The following is a 19271-nucleotide window of genomic DNA, read 5'->3' as shown; positions in this document are numbered from 1 at the left end:
ACTCTGTGTTTTCTTTTAGACGTTTTGTACTTTTAACTTGTGCACTTAGGTCCAAGAACTGTCTTAAATTAGTTTTTGTGAATTGAGGACTTGTAACCACTAGTTTGTTCTCTGTATCTGTGACTGTGTTTCCTTTGTTATATTCACCAGTTTGTTTTGATATTTAGATTCCACATGTAAGTGATATCCTATAGTATTTGTCCTTCTCTGTCTGACATTTCAGTGAGCATCATGCCCTCCAAGTCCATCCATGTTATTGCAAATGGCAGAACGTCATCCTTTTTTTTTTTTTTTTTTTTTTTTTTTTTTGCGGTACACGGGCCTCTCACTGTTGTGGCCTCTCCCGTTGCGGAGCACAGGCTCTGGCCGCGCAGGCTCAGCGGCCATGGCTCACGGGCCCAGCCGCTCCGCGGCATGTGGGATCTTCCCGGACCGGGGCACGAACCTGTGTCCCCTGCATCAACAGGTGGACTCTCAACCACTGCGCCACCAGGGAAGCCCAGAACTTCATCCTTTTTATGGCTGGGTTGTCTGTTCATTATTTTTCTGCGTCTTCCACTTGTGGACAGCAACTGTGTCTTGTCTCTAAATGAATGAATACCTAGAAGACCCTGAAATATTTGCAGAATGACTAGTGCAATACCACTCATAGGCACTTTAACTGAAGGTATATATTTGTTTCACTGTCTAAAATACTTAGCTTTATTAATCTGTCTCAGTGTTCCAGGCTATAGAAGTAAACTCCAGCCCTTCCCGCCCAGCCCCTGCCCTTCCTCCTCAGTGGGACAGCATCCTTGGGGTGGGAGCGGGCAGAGAGTGGGAACAGGAGAGGGATGGTATCCCATAGGCCAGACTCCACTGCAGCCTGGAGTGAGACACTTCATGACTTCTCACTTTTATGTTCCTGGTTCACTTGATGTCTTGATTCTTGGTCTTGGGGCTGTTTCTGCTTTGCTCCGACAATTCACCTGAGAACCTGGCCCCTGTGGTACCTCTTCGGGGCTCCTGGTGCCCCAGGTTCCCGGGCAGCCCCCCGCTGCGTCCGCATTGCTCAAAACAGTCTGCAGTGCCCGCTTCCCTTCCTAGAGCATAGACGTCTGACATCTGAATGTTAGGTTTCATTTCCTGGGGACTCCCGTTTGCATTCCATTTTAACGTGCCCTAATTTCTCCTTGTCTTCCATCTGAGAGGATATTCTTTCTCTCTTGGGTGAATTACTTTCTCGTTTACGTGAGGGGTCTGCAAAGGATGGCAATGTCGTATGTCTTAGAATTGCTCTAAATATGACATTCTGAAATACAGACTCTGATAGTGAGACTAAAACTTTTAGGATTGTAACTTCTCCCTGGAAAAAGTGATTTAGTGGTCAAAGCCTCTGCTTGATGAGAGATCATGACCTTCTAGAACCCCAGAGTTGGGTCCTTACTACTTATACTCAACTTTAGCTGGCTGCTGCCCTTCTTCTAAAGACTGCGATACCTTCTTTTGTACCTTAAAGCCACCAGCATTTATATGGGTGAACACAGCCATCTGGGAAAGAACTCACTACTTAAACTAATACTCAGGACTGCACTTCATGGAAATTGAAGTTAATTCCATTAACAATAGACAGATCAGTCTGTTTTATTTTTACTATTTTTCAATAATAATAATTTTAACATGAGTGTTACCTTTGCTTTCTAGACATGAATAAATAGCTTTCTATCTTCCATATTTGGGAACAGCTTTTATACTATAGAATTTTTTTTCTTTGTGAATTGGATAAGATTCACCAGTAGAAATATAGAGCCTATTGGGAGGACTCTTTGATGACTGTCTACATTTCTTTCTTGATATTTGGCCTATTCAGAATCTCATCAGTTTTGGTAACATTTTTTCCAGAAATGTTTTCCATCTCAATGAGTTTGTTGAATCTGTAAGCATGCAGTTATATAGACTCCTCTTATAATTTTAGTGAATTTTCTGATTATTTTTAGAAAGTGAAAAAAAATCAGGGAGATGGTTTTTAAGATTGTTTTAATATTTTATTTGGCTGGGAAACCCAGAAATCTCCAAATCGGGCTGTGGTTCAGTCAGCCCTCTTTTCTGAAGAGACTCCAACGGAAATATAAGAACAGGGTGCAATAGCAAAGTGAAACAAAGGAAAGTCAAGTTGAATTTCATCTGGGACTTTGCCCTGCAGGGTGGAATGGCAGTAGGCCGAGCTGGGTCTGGGTTGCGCAGCGTCTTCTGGGTAATTGAGAATGGGTAGAACCGAGCAAGTTTCCCATCGTCCCACTCCAGTGATCCAGAAGAAGAGGGAGAACAGCAGGCAGGAAGCACTGGCCCCGGTGACGGTGACGAGCACTGAGCGGGGCCAGGGCTCCGCCCCAGGACGTTTCTGACAGGCCAGCAGTTGCCTGCCTAGCTGCCACATTGGCGAGAAGACAGAGGAGAGGGAGTGAGCAAGCGATACATCAGGAGAAATAAGAAGCCCTGAATTGTATTTTTTATTTTCATGTTTTTACTTAGTGCAACTTAATTTTTTTTAATTTATTTTATTGAAGTCTAGTTGATTTACAATGTTGAGTTGATTTATGCTGTACAGCAAAGTGACTCAGTTATACACACATATATCTATGCTTCCTCATGTTCTTTTCCATTATGGTTTATCCCAGGATATGGAATATAGTTCCCTGTGCTCTACAGTAGGCCCTTGCTGTCCATCAGTTCTATATGTAATAGTTTGCATCTTCTAACCCCAAACTCCCACTCCATCCCTCCCCCAACACCCTCTCCCTCTTGGCAGCCACAAGTCTGTTCTCTATGAATGTGAGTCTGTTTCTGTTTCATAGATAAGTTCATTTGTCATATTTTAGATTCCACATATACGGGATATCATATGATATTTGTCTTTCTCTGTCTGACTTACTTCACTTAGTATGATTATCTCTAGGTCCATCCATGTTGCTGCAAATGGCATTATTTCATTGTTTTTTATGGCTAATATTCCATTGTATATATGTACCACATCATCTTTATCCATTCATCTGTCAATGGACATTTAGGTTGCTTCCATGTCTTGGCTATTGTAAATAGTGCTGCTATGAACATAGAGGTGCATGTATCTTTTTGAATTGTAGTTTTGTCCAGGTATATGCCCAGGAGTGAGATTACTGCATCACATGGCAAGTCTGTTTTCAGTTTTCTGAGGAACCGCCATACTGTTCTCCACAGTGGCTGCACCAATTTACATTCCCACCAACTGTGTAGGAGGGTTCCCTTTTCTCCACACCCTCTCCAGCATTTTCTATTTAGTACAACTTTATTGTTATACATTTCGGTGTTGACAAATGTTAATACTGACATTATAGTGGAAGCACCATCACTTCTCAGCCCTGTCAGCCGCTGGTTTGCTCCTGAGTCACTGTGATGCATCTTTGCATTATGAAATGGACACGTACTTTCAAGAGAGGCCAAAGAAAAGGCAGAGAGATTTGCGGGTCCAACATTTTGCTCTAACGCTTTCCTCTTTTCTTCATTTCTTACATTCTTTATTTTATCTGGTTCGAATAGGATTTATCATGGGTGATATTGTACATGATCTAAGTGTTTTTCCTCCTTGTGAAAATCTGATGGGGTGAAAATGGACATTCTGCTTTTAATTCATCTTCGTAAGATGTGAAGAATTGCCAAATAGGATTTTCTCTTTGGCCAAAATGAAATTTAAAACAAACAAACATATTGATATGTATTTTTTAATTATAAATACTAACTTTTATTAAGAAAATAGGCTGATGATCTAATCTCCATTATATTCTTCTTGAAAATTTTATGAAATGGGTTGGCTAAAAAAGAATTAATGTTTTCCCAGTATCTACCTGGTCCACTCTCTTCCACAACTGTTTCTATTGCCAGCTTTGTTCTCTATGTATTTAACTATTTGAGAGTCGTTTTGTTCTTTTTTGTACATAAATTAATGGTTTTCATGGGCATCATTAATTATACCACTTTACTCTTGCATAGCAAATATACGTTTATATTTTAACTGACCGGTAGAATTTCAACCTATAAAGTATACAAAATTTTCATCTAAGTTTTATTAAGTGAGTAATCAGATATTACCAATAAGTTGGGCTGACACTGACATGTCTTATTTTACTTTATAAATTTATTTCATTTATTTATTTCTGGCTGCATTGGGTCGTCATTGCTGTGCGCGTGCTTTCTCTAGTTGCGGCGAGCGGGGGCTACTCTTCATTGCGGTGCACGGGCGTCTCATTGCAGTGGCTTCTCGTTGCGGAGCACGGGCTCTAGGCGCATGGGCTTCAGTAGTTGTGGCTCGCGGGCTGTAGAACGCAGGCTCAGTAGTTGTGGCGCACAGGCTTAGTTGCTCCACGGCATGTGGGATCTTCCCAAACCAGGGACTGAACCCATGGCCCCTGCATTGGCAGGTGGATCCTTAACCACTGAGCCACCAGGGAAGTCCCTGACATGTCTTATTTTAAATCGATGTGATGCTAATTAGAAATTTTGGGCACATGGTCATTGATATCATTCTCAAGTTAAGGAAGAGTAAAAATGAAATAGAATTCAGCTCTTTGGCCTTCCATATGCCCAAGGGCAAAGCTGAAGCAGAAGAGCACACTTTTGCCACATTGGAAGCTGCAGCTGAAATTTGGTGCATCTTAACATTTAACTTCCTCTTTTTTAGATGTTTTTCTGAATAGTTATAATTATGGTGTTATATTGTTTTAACCACTTGTTATTCGGGAGAATGACTTTTGGAATTTCCAAATAGTTCTTTTTAATGCAAACTAGTACTTATTATATCTTCTTTAGGTATTTTGCATTTTTTCAAAGACACTTTTTATTCTCTTTGATGCATTTTGAATTCTGCCTGGTGTCAAATTCATATTGTCGTCCCTGATTTCTTTTGGTTTTTGTGTGCCTGAAATATCATTTCCCTGTTGTTGTTGTTTTTTAATTGTAGTAAGATATACATAACATAAAATTTGCCATTTTAACCATTTTTAAGTGTAGAAGTTATTGGCATTAAGTACATTCACAATGTTGTAAACCATCACCACTATCCATCTTCATAATCCCACACAGAAACTCTGTCCCCATGAAACACTAACTCCCCATTCCCTCTCCTTCCAGCCGCTGGTAAGCTCTGTTCTACTTTCTGTCTCTATGAATTTGCATTTTCTAGGTATCTCATAGAAGTGGACTCATACAGTATTTGTCCTTTTATGTCTGTTTCACTTAGCATGATGTTTTCCAGGGCCATCCATGATGTAGCATATGTCAAAATTTCATTCCTTTTTATGGATAAATAATATTCCATTGTATGTATATTTATATTTTGTTTATCCATTCATCTGTCAGTGGACACTTGGGTTGTTTCCACCATTGGCTCTTGTGAATTATGGTGCTATGAACACTGGTATACAAGTATCTGTTTGAGTCCCTGCTTTGAATTTTTGGGGTATCTGCCTGGAATTGCTGGATCGTATGGAACATATAAAGTTCTATGTTTAACTTTTGGAGGAACTGCCAAACTTTTCCACAGCGGCTGCTCTATCCTTTTATTTTTAACGGTTCTGTGTGGGTCTGTTTTAGTTGTGTTTCTTGTAAGCAGTGTATGGTTGGCTTTTACTTTTTGACCCCAAACTTTCTTTGACTTTAACTATCCCAGTAATTTGGCAGATATATACTCTTTTTGTTTTATTAGGGCTTGTCTTTAATGTTTTTCAAAACATAGTCTCCGATCTATATTTTCTGACTGTAAAGTTTAAAAATTAAAAAGATGCTTTTTGACCTACCTTCCTGCCTATAATTCCCATGTAAGAACTGAAATTTAAATTATTTTTGCTTCTTCGTCTTTACCCTGTACTTTCACCTCAGATACTGATCTTCTTTAATATAAATAGGAGTTTGAAATTGAGGTTATTGTTACTATTTTATAGTTTTTGTAGGTGAATGCATGTTAATTTTCAGATGTTATGTTTCACACTGGCCTTCAGTTTAGCAACCATATTTGTGACAGTATTTTCTACAACTCTACCTTTAACTGACTTAGTGCTCACAGCTGGTGCTTTTAGTCTCGTTGTCAGCATTTTTGGTGTCATTTCTTAAGCATCTCCAAATAATTTTTCAAGAGAAAATGAGCGCCATGTATATTCAGACCAGAAGTACCTTCTCCAGGACGCTTGTGAATTTTATGCTTCAGGTTTTCTCACTCATAACACCCCCGCCAGTGCCTCATCCCTAAACCTGCATTCGTAACGCTACATACTTTTGAAAGTTCCCCAGATTGTACTTTAGAATCCACAAAGCCTGGATCCGCCCTTGATTCTTACTGATGAATCTCTGAGTACATTCATTTTTTGCTTTCTCATGGGAAATGATTAACAGAGCTAAAGTCAAAAACCAATCATATTTTTTACTCTTTCTAGGAGATATATTTTTCCTATCCAGAACTCAAGTGAGGTTGTTTTTGTTTGTTTGTTTGTTTTGTAATTCAAACATTTCTCTAGACTATATCACCCCCCCACCCACCCACCAATTCCTGTGCTGAGTTCCTTCTTCCAGTTGTTACTGTCTTTGGATGACTGTAGAAAGAGAGCTGCGGGATGAGAAGGGGGACTTTGCTCAGCTATTCTGAAGCATCACAACCAAAGAGGAGATGGCCAGATTTGAGAGTCCGGGCTTCTATCCCAGGTTTCAGACAGTGAGGTAGGAATGACATATTGGCCTATCTTCTTCCAAACATGGTAGAGCTGTCATAATTTGAGAGAGGCATGGGTTATTTTTCTCAGTCCAGTTCTACTAGTCTTATAATTTGTGGCAAGATCAGCCAGATTGTTTTTTAAATAACAGTGTTATTGACATATAATTCACATACCGTATGACTCACCCTTTTAAAGTGCCCAATTCAATGTTTTTTTGTATATTCACAGATACGTGCAGCCATCACCACAATCAATTTTAGAACATTTTCATCACCTCTAAAAGAAAACCCGTACTCCTTAGCTGTCACCACCCCAATCCCCTTATCCATTCATTCCCCTCCATCCCTAAGCAACCACTCATCTACTTTCTGTCTCTGTAGATTTGCCTATTTGGGACATTTTATATAAATGGTATCATATAATATGAAGTCTTTCGTGATTGACTTCTTTCCTTTCACATAATGTTTTCAAGGGTTATTCATGTTGTAACACATACCAGTATTTTGTTCCTTTTTTGTCCAAATAACATTGCACTGTATGAATATTACATTTTATTTATCCATTCGTCAGTTGATAGACATTTGGGTTGTTTCCATCTTTTGGCTTTTACGAACAATGCTGATATAAGCATTTATGAAAAAGTTTTTGTGGGCGTATGTTTTCATTTCTCTTGGATAGATACCTAGGAGTGGGATTTCTGAGTTATATTCTACCTCTACATTTAACCCTTTGAGGAACTACCGCACTGTTTTCCAAAGTAGCTGCACCGTTTTACATTTGCATTAGCAGTTTAGGAGGGTTCTGATTTTTCCACATCCTCGTCAACACTTGTTGTCTTCTGATTTTTTCTTTATGGCGATTCTTGTGGATGTGAAGTAATTATCTTACTGTGGTTTTGATTTGTATTTTCCTAGTGACTAATGATGTTCAGCATCTTTTCATGTGTTTATGGGCCATTGTATATATTCTTAGGAGAAATGTATATTCAGATACCTTGCCTATTTTTATATTGGATTTTTTTGTGTTTTTATTGTTAAGTTCTTATTAAGAGTTCCTTACATGTTCTGGATACTAGCCCCTTATAAAATATGTGATTTGCAAATATTTTCTCTCTTTCTTTGTGTCAGCTTTTCACTTTCTTGATATTGTCCTTTGAAGTTTTTTATTTTGATAAAGTCCTATTTATCTAATTTTTCTTTTGTTGCCTGTGTTCCTGGTATCGTAGCTAAGAACCATTGCCTAACCCAAGTCATGAAGGTTTATGCCTATGCTCTCTTCTAAGAGTTTCATAGTTTTAGTTTCTACATTTAGGTCTCTGATCCATTTTGAGTTAATATTTTTATATGGTGTGAGGTAAGGGTCTGGCCTCATTCTTTTGCATGTGGAAATCCAGCCATCCCAATACCATATGTTGAAAAAAACTATTCTTTTCCTAGTGAACTGTCTTGGAATGCTTGTCAAAAATCAATTGACCTTAAATATAAGGGGTTATTTCTGGACTTTCTGTTCTCTTTCATTGATCTATATGTTTGACTTTATGCCACTATCACACAATCTTGATTTCTGTAGCTTTGTAATAATTTTCGAAATCGAGAAGTATTAGTCTTCCAACTTTATTCTTTTTCAAGATTGTTCTGGCTATTCAGGGTCCCTTGCAATTCCAGATGAATTTTAGGACCAACTTGTCTATTTCTGCAGAAAAGCCAGCTGCAATCTTAATAGGGATTGCACTCAATCTATAGATAATTTGTGGAGTGTTGCCATTTTACCAATATTAAATTTTCTAATCCAGGAACACAAATGTCTTTCCATGCATTTAGGTCTTGTGAAATTTCTTTCAGCAGTGTTTTGTAGTTTTCAGTGTACAAGTCTTACATGTCTTTTGTTAAGTTTATCCCTAAGTATTTTTTATGCTATTGTAAATGTAATCATTTTCTTAATTTTATTTTTAGATTGTTCATTGCTGGTGTATAGAACTACAATTGGTTTTTGTATATCAACCGTGTATTCTGCAACCTTGCTGAACTTGTTTATTAGTTCTAATACTTTTTAAAAGATTCTTTAGGATTTTCTTGGTGCAAATGGGTTAATATTACTTCTTTCCTCCTTTCTGGATGCATATTTTTTCTTTTGATTGGCTAACTGCCCCAGCTAGAATCTCCAATTCAATCTTGAATACAAGTGGTGAGAGCAGACATCCTTGTCTTGTTCCTGATCTTAGGGAGAGGTTTTCAGGCTTTTGGCACTAAGTATGATGTTTGCTGTGGGTTTTTCATAGGTGCCCTTAATTGGATTTCAGAAGTTCCCGTCTATTCCTAGTTTGTTGAGTGTTATCATGAAAAGGTGTTGGAATTTTTCAAATGCTTTATCTGGATCTATTGAGATGATCATATGGTTTTGTTCTTTATTCTATTAATATGGTGTATTAACATTGATTAATTTTCATATGCTGAATCAATCTTCCATTACTGGAAAAAAATCTCACTTTATCATGGTTTCTAATCTGATTTATATGTTACTAGATTTGGTGTGCTAGTATTTTCATAGGTATTTTTGCATCTATACTTATAAGAGATCTGGGCCTCTAGTCTTCTTTTCTTGTGAGATGTTTTTCTGGTTTTACTATCAGGGTAATACTGGCCTCTTAGAATGAATTGAGAAGTGTTCTCTCATCTTCTGTCTTTTGGAAGTGTTTGTGAAGGACTGGTGTTAATTCTTCTTTATACATTTGTCAGAATTCACCTGTGCAGGCATCTCATTCTGAGCTTTTCTTTGTGAGTAATTTTTGATTAATAATTCAATGTGTTTACTGCTATAGGTCTGTTCAGATTTTCTGTTTCTTCTTGAGTCAGTTTCAGTAATTTGTGTCTTTCTAAGTTTTTGTACATCTCATCTAGGCATACAATTGTTCATAGTATTCCCTTAAAATCCTTTTTATTTCTGTAATGTCAGTAGTAATGTCTCCTCTTTCATTTCTAATTTAATAATTTGAGTCTTCTCACTTTTTTCTTGGTCAGTCTTCTGGCCAGATTTCTAATTTCATTTCACTGTGGTCAGAGAATTGTGTTTCAGTTCAATCCTTTTACATTTATTGAGACTTGTTTCCAACCTTATATATTGTTTATCCTGGGTAATGTTCTTTGTGTACTTGAGAAGAATATGTATCCTATTGTTATTGGGTAGAATGTTCCATAGATATCCATTAGGTCTAGTTGGTTTATAGTGTTATTCAAGTCTTCTATTTCCTTGTTGATATTCTGTTTTGTTGTTTTATTCATTAGTTAACATAGGGTATTGAAGTCTCCAACTATTAACTGTTCGAAGTTCTGTTTCTTTCATCAGTTCTGTCAGTTTTTGCTTCATATATTTTTGGGTCGCTGTTTATTAGGTACACACATGTTTATAATTCCTATATTTTCTCGACACCTTGACCCTTTTATCTTGACTCTTTTATTAAATGTTCTTCTTTGTCTCTGGTCTTAATGTCTACTTTGTATGATAGTAGGATAGCCATCCCAGTACTTTTGTGTTTAATATTTGCATAGTATCTTTTTCCACTCTTTTTCTTTCAACTGATTTGTATCGTTGAATCTAAAAGGTGTCTCTTGTAGACAGCATATAGTTGGGTTATTTTTTTTAATTTAATTATTTATTTATTTTTGGCTGTGTTGGATCTTCATTGCTGCGTGTGGGCTTTCTCTAGTTGTGACAAGTGGGGGCTACTCTTAGTTGCGGTGCTCGGACTTCTCGTTGCGGTGGCTTCTCTTGTTGCGGAGCACGGGCTCTAGGCATGTGGGCTTCAATAGTTGTGGCATGCGGATTCAGTAGTTGTGGCTCGCAGGCTCTAGAGTGCAGGCTCAATAGTGTGGCGCACGGGCTTCGTTGCTCCGCGGCATGTGGGATCTTCCTGGACCAGAGCTCGAACCCGTATCCCCTGCATTGGCAGGCGGATTCTTGACCACTGCACCACCAGGGAAGCCCAGTTGGGTCATTTTTCTTTTCATTTCTCATCCATTCTGCCAGTCTCTGCATTTCGATGGAAGTGTTTAATCCATTTAAATTTAATATAATTACCAATAAAGTAAATTTTACGTATGCCATTTTCTATTTGTTTTCTATATATCTGTGTCTTTTTTTTTTTTTAATTCCTGTATTCCTCGATTACTGCCTCCTTTTGTGTTAAGTAGATAATTCCACCCTTTAGGAATGGGCCTTTGGAGGAACTCCAACCCCATCTGCCTCCTCCAGTGACTCCCAGTCTTATTTTCACTGTGATTGTGGAGCTGTTGGTTTACAAGATTATCACAGAAGCTGGCAAGAGGGATGGGCACATGGAAAGTTAAAACATCTCAAAGTTTGCTCTTACTGAAATTCAGGTCTTTTTCTTAAACAAATGCTTCTCAGATTGTTGCAAGTCTTTAGTTAATTTCCAGAGTTTGGAAAAAGTTGATTTGGACAAATTTTTAGTGTTCTTATTGCTTTTATGAAGGGAGATGATTGTTAGGAGTTTTTACTCCACCATTCCTGCCCATGTCACCCCTTTTAAAATCTTTAAGGAGATTATATCACAACCTCCTTAAAAATCTTCCAAAGACTTCTCTTAACAGTTAAAATTCCAGTCCCTAGCAGGGCGTATCAGGTCCTGCATGATTTTGCCCCTGCAGCCCCTCTCACCTCACCTGCCTGTTGCTCTCCCCCTTCTCACTAGATAGCCTCTCTGTCCCTTCTATTGCTTGAATACACTGGGCTGGTTCCTTCTGCAATTAATGTCTCAGCTCATTGTCACCTCCTCATAGAGGTTATGCCTTACCTCACCCTTTCCCTCTCTATCCCATTACCCTGGTTTATTTTATTTTTAACATTTAGCCCTACCTGAAAATATCTTGTACTTTATTGTATATTAGCTCTCTCCCTCACTAGACTGTAAACCCGATGAGAGCAAAGGCCCAATTTGTCATCTTCTCTGCCACATCCTTACTGTGTAGAACACTCTTTGGCATATAGTTAGGTATTCATTGTTGAATGAATTAAGACCTAAGTTCATGGTTTACAGGCAACAAAAAGAGGCCCACTTCAGTTCTTAAAAAGGATTAGAACTTTATTTTTCTCCCCTGAAATTTCTCCAATCTATAGTCTGGCTGTTAAAATGAAGTTAATAAACTTTCCCTTAAAATGAAGTTAAAACAGTTTTGTTTTGTTTTTTTTTTAGCTATTCTTTTCCTTTTTTTTTTTTTAAGTTTACTTTTTCTGGGAAGTATTATGGATAATATTGGAATACTACAGCCTCTTTTTTTTTTTTTCTACATCTTTATTGGAGTATAATTGCTTTACAATGGTGTGTTAGTTTCTGCTTTATAACAAAGTGAATCAGTTATACATATACATATGTTCCCATATCTCTTCCCTCTTGCGTCTCCCTCCCTCCAACCCTCCCTATCTCACCCCTCTAGGTGGTCACAAAGCACCGAGCTGATCTCCCTGTGCTACGCGGCTGCTTCCCACTAGCTATCTATTTTACGTTTGGTAGTGTATATATGTCCATGCCACTCTCTCACTTTGTCACAGCTTACCCTTCCCCCTCCCCATATCCTCAAGTCCATTCTCTAGTAGGTCTATGTCTTTATTCCTGTCTTACCCCTAGGTTCTTCATGACATTTTTTTTTTAAACATCTTTATTGGGGTATAATTGCTTTACAATGGTGTGTTAGTTTCTGCTTTATAACAGAGTGAATCAGTTATGCATATACATATGTTCCCATATCTCTTCCCTATTTGTCTCCCTCCCTCCCACCCTCCCTATCCCACCCCTCCAGACAGCCACAAAGAACCGAGCCGGTTTCCCTGTGCCATGCGGCTGCTTCCCACTGGCTATCTACCTTACGTTTGTTAGTATATATATGTCCATGTCTCTCTCTCGCCCTAACACACCTCACCCTTCCCCCTCCCCATATCCTCAAGTCTGTTCTCCAGTAGGTCTCTGTCTTTATTCCTGTTTTACCCCTAGGTTCTTCATAACATTTTTTTTTCTTAAATTCCATATATATGTGTTAGCATACGGTATTTGTCCTTCTCTTTCTGACTTACTTCACTCCGTATGACAGACTCTAGATCTATCCACCTCATTACAAATAGCTCAATTTCGTTTCTTTTTATGGCTGAGTAATATTCCATTGTATATATGTGCCACATCTTCTTTATCCATTCATCCGACGACGGGCACTTAGGTTGTTTCCATCTCCGGGCTATTGTAAATAGAGCTGCAATGAACATTTTGGTACATGACTCTTTCTGAATTCTGGTTTCCTCAGGGTATATACCTAGTAGTGGGATTGCTGGGTCATATGGTAGTTCTATTTGTAGTTTTTTAAGGAACCTCCATACTGTTCTCCATAGTGGCTGAACCAATTCACATTCCCACCAGCAGTGCAAGAGTGTTCCCTTTTCTCCACACCCTCTCCAGCATTTATTGTTTCTAGATTTTTTGATGATGGCCATTCTGACTGGTGTGAGATGATATCTCATTGTAGTTTTGATTTGCATTTCTCTAATGATTAATGATGTTGAGCATTCTTTCATGTGTTTGTTGGCAGTCTGTATATCTTCTTTGGAGAAATGTCTATTTAGGTCTTCTGCCCATTTTTGGATTGGGTTGTTTATTTTTTTGTTATTGAGCTGCATGAGCTGCCTGTAAATTTTAGAGATTAATCCTTTGTCAGTTGATTCATTTGCAAATATTTTCTCCCATTCTGAGGGCTGTCTTTTGGTCTTGTTTATGGTTTCCTTTGCTGTGCAAAAGCTTTGAAGTTTCATTAGGTCCCATTTGTTTATTTTTGTTTTTATCTCCATTACTCTAGGAGATGGGTCAAGAAGGATCTTGCTGTGATTTATGTCATAGAGTGTTCTGCCTATGTTTTCCTCTAAGAGTTTGATAGTTTCTGGCCTTACATTTAGGTCTTTAATCCATTTTGAGCTTATTTTTGTGTATGGTGTTAGGGAGTGATCTAATCTCATACTTTTACATGTACCTATCCAATTTTCCCAGCACCACTTATTGAAGAGGCTGTCCTTTCTCCACTGTATATTCCTGCCACCTTTATCAAAGATAAGGTGACCATATGTGCATGGGTTTATCTCTGGGCTTTCTATCCTATTCCATTGATCTATCTTTCTGTTTTTGTGCCAGTACCATACTGTCTTGATTACTGTAGCTTTGTAGTATAGTCTGAAGTCAGGCAGCCTGATTCCTCCAGCTCCATTTTTTGTTCTCAAGATTGCTTTGGCTATTCGGGGTCTTTTGTGTTTCCATACAAATTGTGAAATTTTTTGTTCTAGTTCTGTGAAAAATGCCAGTGGTAGTTTGATAGGGATTGCATTGAATCTATAGATTGCTTTGGGAAGTAGAGTCATTTTCACAATGTTGATTCTTCCAATCCAAGAACATGGTATATCTCTCCATCTGTTTGTATCATCTTTAATTTCTTTCATCAGTGTCTTATAATTTTCTGCATACAGGTCTTTTGTCTCCTTAGGTAGGTTTATTCCTAGATATTTTATTCTTTTTGTTGCAATGGTAAATGGGAGTGTTTTCTTGATTTCACTTTCAGATTTTTCATCATTAGTATATAGGAATGCCAGAGATTTCTGTGCATTAATTTTGTATCCTGCTACTTTACCAAATTCATTGATTAGCTCTAGTAGTTTTCTGGTAGCATCTTTAGGATTCTCTATGTATAGTATCATGTCATCTGCAAACAGTGACAGCTTTACTTCTTCTTTTCCGATTTGGATTCCTTTTATTTCCTTTTCTTCTCTGATTGCTGTGGCTAAAACTTCCAAAACTATGTTGAATAAGAGTGGTGAGAGTGGGCAACCTTGTCTTGTTCCTGACCTTAGTGGAAATGCTTTCAGTTTTTCGCCATTGAGGATGATGTTGGCTGTGGGCTTGTCATATACGGCCTTTATTATATTGAGGAAAGTTCCCTCTACACCTACTTTCTGCAGGGTTTTTATCATAAATGGGTGTTGAATTTTGTCAAAAGCTTTCTCTGCATCTATTGAGATGATCATATGGTTTTTCTCCTTCAATTTGTTAATATGGTTAATCACATTGATAGATTTGCGTATATTGAAGAATCCTTGCATTCCTGGAATAAACCCCACTTGATCATGGTGTATGATCCTTTTAATGTGCTGTTGGATTCTGTTTGCTAGTATTTTGTTGAGGATTTTTGCATCTATGTTCATCAGTGATATTGGCCTGTAGTTTTCTTTCTTTGTGACATCCTTGTCTGGTTTTGGTATCAAGGTGATGGTGGCCTCGTAGAATGAGTTTGGGAGTGTTCCTCCCTCTGCTATATTTTGGAAGAGTTTGAGAAGAATAGGTGTTAGCTCTTCTCTAAATGTTTGATAGAATTCGCCTGTGAAGCCATCTGGTCCTGGGCTTTTGTTTGTTGGAAGATTTTTAATCACAGTTTCAATTTCAGTGTTTGTGATTGGTCTGTTCATATTTTCTATTTCTTCCTGATTCAGTCTTGGCAGTTTGTGCATTTCTAAGAATTTGTCCATTTCTTCCAGATTGTCCATTTTATTGGCATAGAGTTGCTTGTAGTAATCCCTCATGATTTTTTGTATTTCTGCAGTGTCAGTTGTTACTTCTCCTTTTTCATTTCTGATTCTATTGATTTGAGTCTTCTCCCTTATTTTCTTGATGAGTCTGGCTAATGGTTTATCAATTTTGTTAATCTATGGTTGTTAGTATTTGCCTTATGTATTGAGGTGCTCCTATGTTGGGGGCATAAGTATTTACAATTGTTATATCTTCTTCTTGGATCGATCCCTTAATCATTATGTAGTGTCCTTCTTTGTCTCTTCTGATAGTCCTTATTTTAAAGTCTATTTTGTCTGATATGAGAATTGCTACTCCAGCTTTCTTTTGGTTTCCATTTGCATGGAATATCTTTTTCCATCCCCTTACTTTCAGTCTGTATGTGTCTCTAGGTCTGAAGTGGGTCTCTTGTAGACAGCATATATATGGGTCTTGTTTTTGTATCCATTCAGCCAATCTGTGTCTTTTGGTGGGAGCATTTAGTCCATTTACATTTAAGGTAATTATCGATATGTATGTTCCTATTCCCATTTTCTAAATTGTTTTGGGTTCGTTATTATAGGACTTTTCCTTCTCTTGTGTTTTTGTCTAGAGAAGTTCCTTTAGCATTTGTTGTAAAGCTGGTTTGGTGGTGCTGAACTCTCTCAGCTTTTGCTTGTCTGTAAAGGTTTTAATTTCTCCATCAAATCTGAATGAGATCCTTGCTGGGTAGAGTAATCTTGGTTGCAGGTTTTTCTCCTTCATCACTTTCAGTATGTCCTGCCACTCCCTTCTGGCTTGTAGAGTTTCTGCTGAGAGATCAGCTGTTAACCTTATGGGGATTCCCTTGTGTGTTATTTGTTGTTTTTCCCTTGCTGCTTTTAATATGCTTTCTTTGTATTTAGTTTTTGACAGTTTGATTAATATGTGTCTTGGCGTATTTCTCCTTGAATTTATCCTGTATGGGACTCTCTGTGCTTCCTGGACTTGATTAACGATTTCCTTTCCCATATTAGGGAAGTTTTCAACTATAATCTCTTCAAATATTTTCTCAGTCCCTTTCTTTTTCTCTTCTTCTTCTGGAACCCCTATAATTCGAATGTTGGTGCGTTTAATGTTGTCCCAGAGGTCTCTGAGACTGTCCTCAGTTCTTTTCATTCTTTTTTCTTTATTCTGCTCTGCAGTAGTTATTTCCACTATTTTATCTTCCAGGTCACTTATCCGTTCTTCTGCCTCATTTATTCTGCTATTGATCCCATCTAGAGTATTTTTCATTTCATTTATTGTGTTGTTCATTCATCATTGTCTGTTTCATCTTTATTTCTTCTAGGTCCTTGTTAAATGTTTCTTGCATTTTCCCTATTTCCAAGATTTTGGATCATCTTTACTATCATTATTCTGAATTGTTTTTTCAGGTAGACTGCCTATCCCCTCTTCATTTGTTAGGTCTGGTGGGTTTTTATCTTGCTCCTTCATCTGCTGTGTGTTTTTCTGTCTTCTCATTTTGCTTATCTTACTGTGTTTGGGGTCTCCTTTTTGCAGGCTGCAGGTTCGTAGTTCCTCTTGTTTTTGGTGTCTGTCCCCAGTGGCTAAAGTTGGTTCAGTGGGTTGTGTAGGCTTCCTGGTGGAGGGGACTAGTGCCTGTGTTCTGGTGGATGAGGCTGGATATTGTCTTTCTGGTGGGCAGGTCCACGTCTGGTGGTGTGTTTTGGGGTGTCTGTGGACTTATTATGATTTTAGGCAGCCTCTCTGCTAATGGGTGGGGTTGTGTTCCTGTCTTGCTAGTTGTTTGGCATAGGGTGTCCAGCACTGTAGCTTGCTGGTCATTGAGTGAAGCTAGGTGCTGGTGTTGAGGTGGAGATCTCTGGGAGATTTTCGCCATTTTATATTACATGGAGCTGGGAGGTCTCTTGTGGACCAGTGTCCTGAAGTTGGCTCTCCCACCTCAGAGGCACAGCACTGACTCCTGTCTGCAGCACCGAGAGCCTTTCATCCACACTGCTCAGTATAAAAGGGAGAAAAAGTAGAAAGAAAGAGAGAGAGAGAGAGAGAGAGAGAGAGGGAGAAGATAAAAGAAAAGAAAAGAAAGTAAGGTAAAATAAAATAAAGTTATTAAAATAAAAAAATAATTATTAAGAAAAAAAATTTTAAGTAAAAAAAAAATACAAAAAACGGACACACAGAACCCTAGGACAAATGGTGAAAGCAAAGCTATACAGACAAAATCTCACACAGAAGCATACACATACAGACTCACAAAAAGAGGAAAAGGGGAAAAAATAAGAAATCTTGCTCTCAAAGTCCACCTCCTCAATTTGGGGTGGTTCGTTGTCTATTCATATATTCCATAGATGCAGGGTACATCAAGTTGATTGTGGAGCTTTAATCCGCTGCTTCTGAGGCTGCTGGGAGAGACTTCCCTTTCTCTTCTTTGTTCTCACAGCTCCCGGGGTTCAGCTTTGGATTTGGCCCCGCCTCTGCGTGTAGGTCGGCAGAGGGCGTCTGTTCTTCGCTCAGACAGGCCGGGGTTAAATGAGCCACTGACTGGGGGCTCTGGCTCACTCAGACCGCGGGGGAGGGAGGGGCACGGCGTGAGGGGCGGGGCCTGCGGCGGCAGAGGCCAGCATGACATTGCACCAGCCTGAGGTGCGCCGTGCGTTCTCCCGGGGTAGTTGTCCCTGGGTCCCGGGACCCTGGCAGTCGCGGGCTGCACAGGCTCCCCGGAAGAGGTGTGGATAGTGACCTGTGCTCGCACACAGGCCTTTTGGTGGCAGCAGCAGCCTTAGCATCTCCTGCCCGTCTCTGGGGTCCGCACTTTTAGCCGCGGCTCGCGCCCGTCTCTGGAGCTCCTTTAAGCAGCGCTCTGAATCCCCTCTCCTCGCGCACCAGGAAACAAAGAGGGAAGAAAAAGTCTCTTGCCTCTTCGGCAGGTCCAGACTTTTCCCGGACTCCCTCCCGGCCAGCCGCGGCGCACTAACCCCCTGCAGGCTGTGTTCACGCCGCCAGCCCCAGTCCTCTCCCTGCTTCCAGCCCCGCCCGCCCCGGCAGGGGAGCAGACAAGCCTCTCGGGCTGGTGAGTGCCGGTAGGCCCTGATCCTCTGTGCGGGAATCTCTCTGCTTTGGCCTCCACACCCCTGTGGCTGCGCTCTCCCAGCGGCCCCGAAGCTTCCCCCTCCGCTACCCGCCGTTTCCGCCCTCAAAAGGGTTTCTAGTGTGTGGAAACCTTTCCTCCTTCACAGCTCCCTGCCACTGGTGCAGGTCCCGTCTCTATCCTTTTGTCTCTGTTTATTCTTTTTTCTTTTGCCCTACCCAGGTATGTGGGGGGTTTCTTGCCTTTTGGGAGGTGTGAGGTCTTCTGCCAGCGTTCAGTAGGTGTTCTGTAGGAGTTGTTCCACGTGTAGATGTATTTTCTGATGTATCTATGGGGAGTAAGGTGATCTCCGCGTCTTACTCTCACGCCATCTTACCCCTGAGTTGTTTTTTTTTTAATGTTTTAATTTCACTCTTTTACATTTAGCTGTCCAGTTTTCCCAGCATTAAAACAGTTTTAACACTTGTTTTATGAAACTAGTTATAATCGACATTAATTATGCCCGATATGTATTCTTAACCCCTGTTCACTCCTGGCCTCATATCTTAAGACCTCTGTTTATTTTAGAATTCAACTTTGTATATTATATAACCCCAAATATCATTTTCCTTCCCTTAACACTAGGAAAAATATCACAGGAAATTCTGAAGAATTTCAGTCTCTAAAGTGGGAGACCTTAAGATCTGAAAGTAAATTGAACTATAATAAGCTGTAGGAGGTAAGATCTGTGGAAGTTTGGGTTGTGAATTAGGCTGTTATGAATATGAACTCCTCATGCGATCACTTAATTTACCCCGTGCTAAATTATTCCCACAGAGTAACCAAACCCAATCTGTGTTTAATATAAGGCTGTGCAACATTTCCCTGCCATTTTTATGTT

This window comes from Lipotes vexillifer, unplaced genomic scaffold (genome assembly GCF_000442215.2).
Source record: "Lipotes vexillifer unplaced genomic scaffold, Lipotes_vexillifer_v1.1 scaffold444, whole genome shotgun sequence".
Lineage (NCBI taxonomy): Eukaryota > Metazoa > Chordata > Mammalia > Artiodactyla > Lipotidae > Lipotes > Lipotes vexillifer.
Note: the sequence above shows the minus strand (reverse complement) of the source record.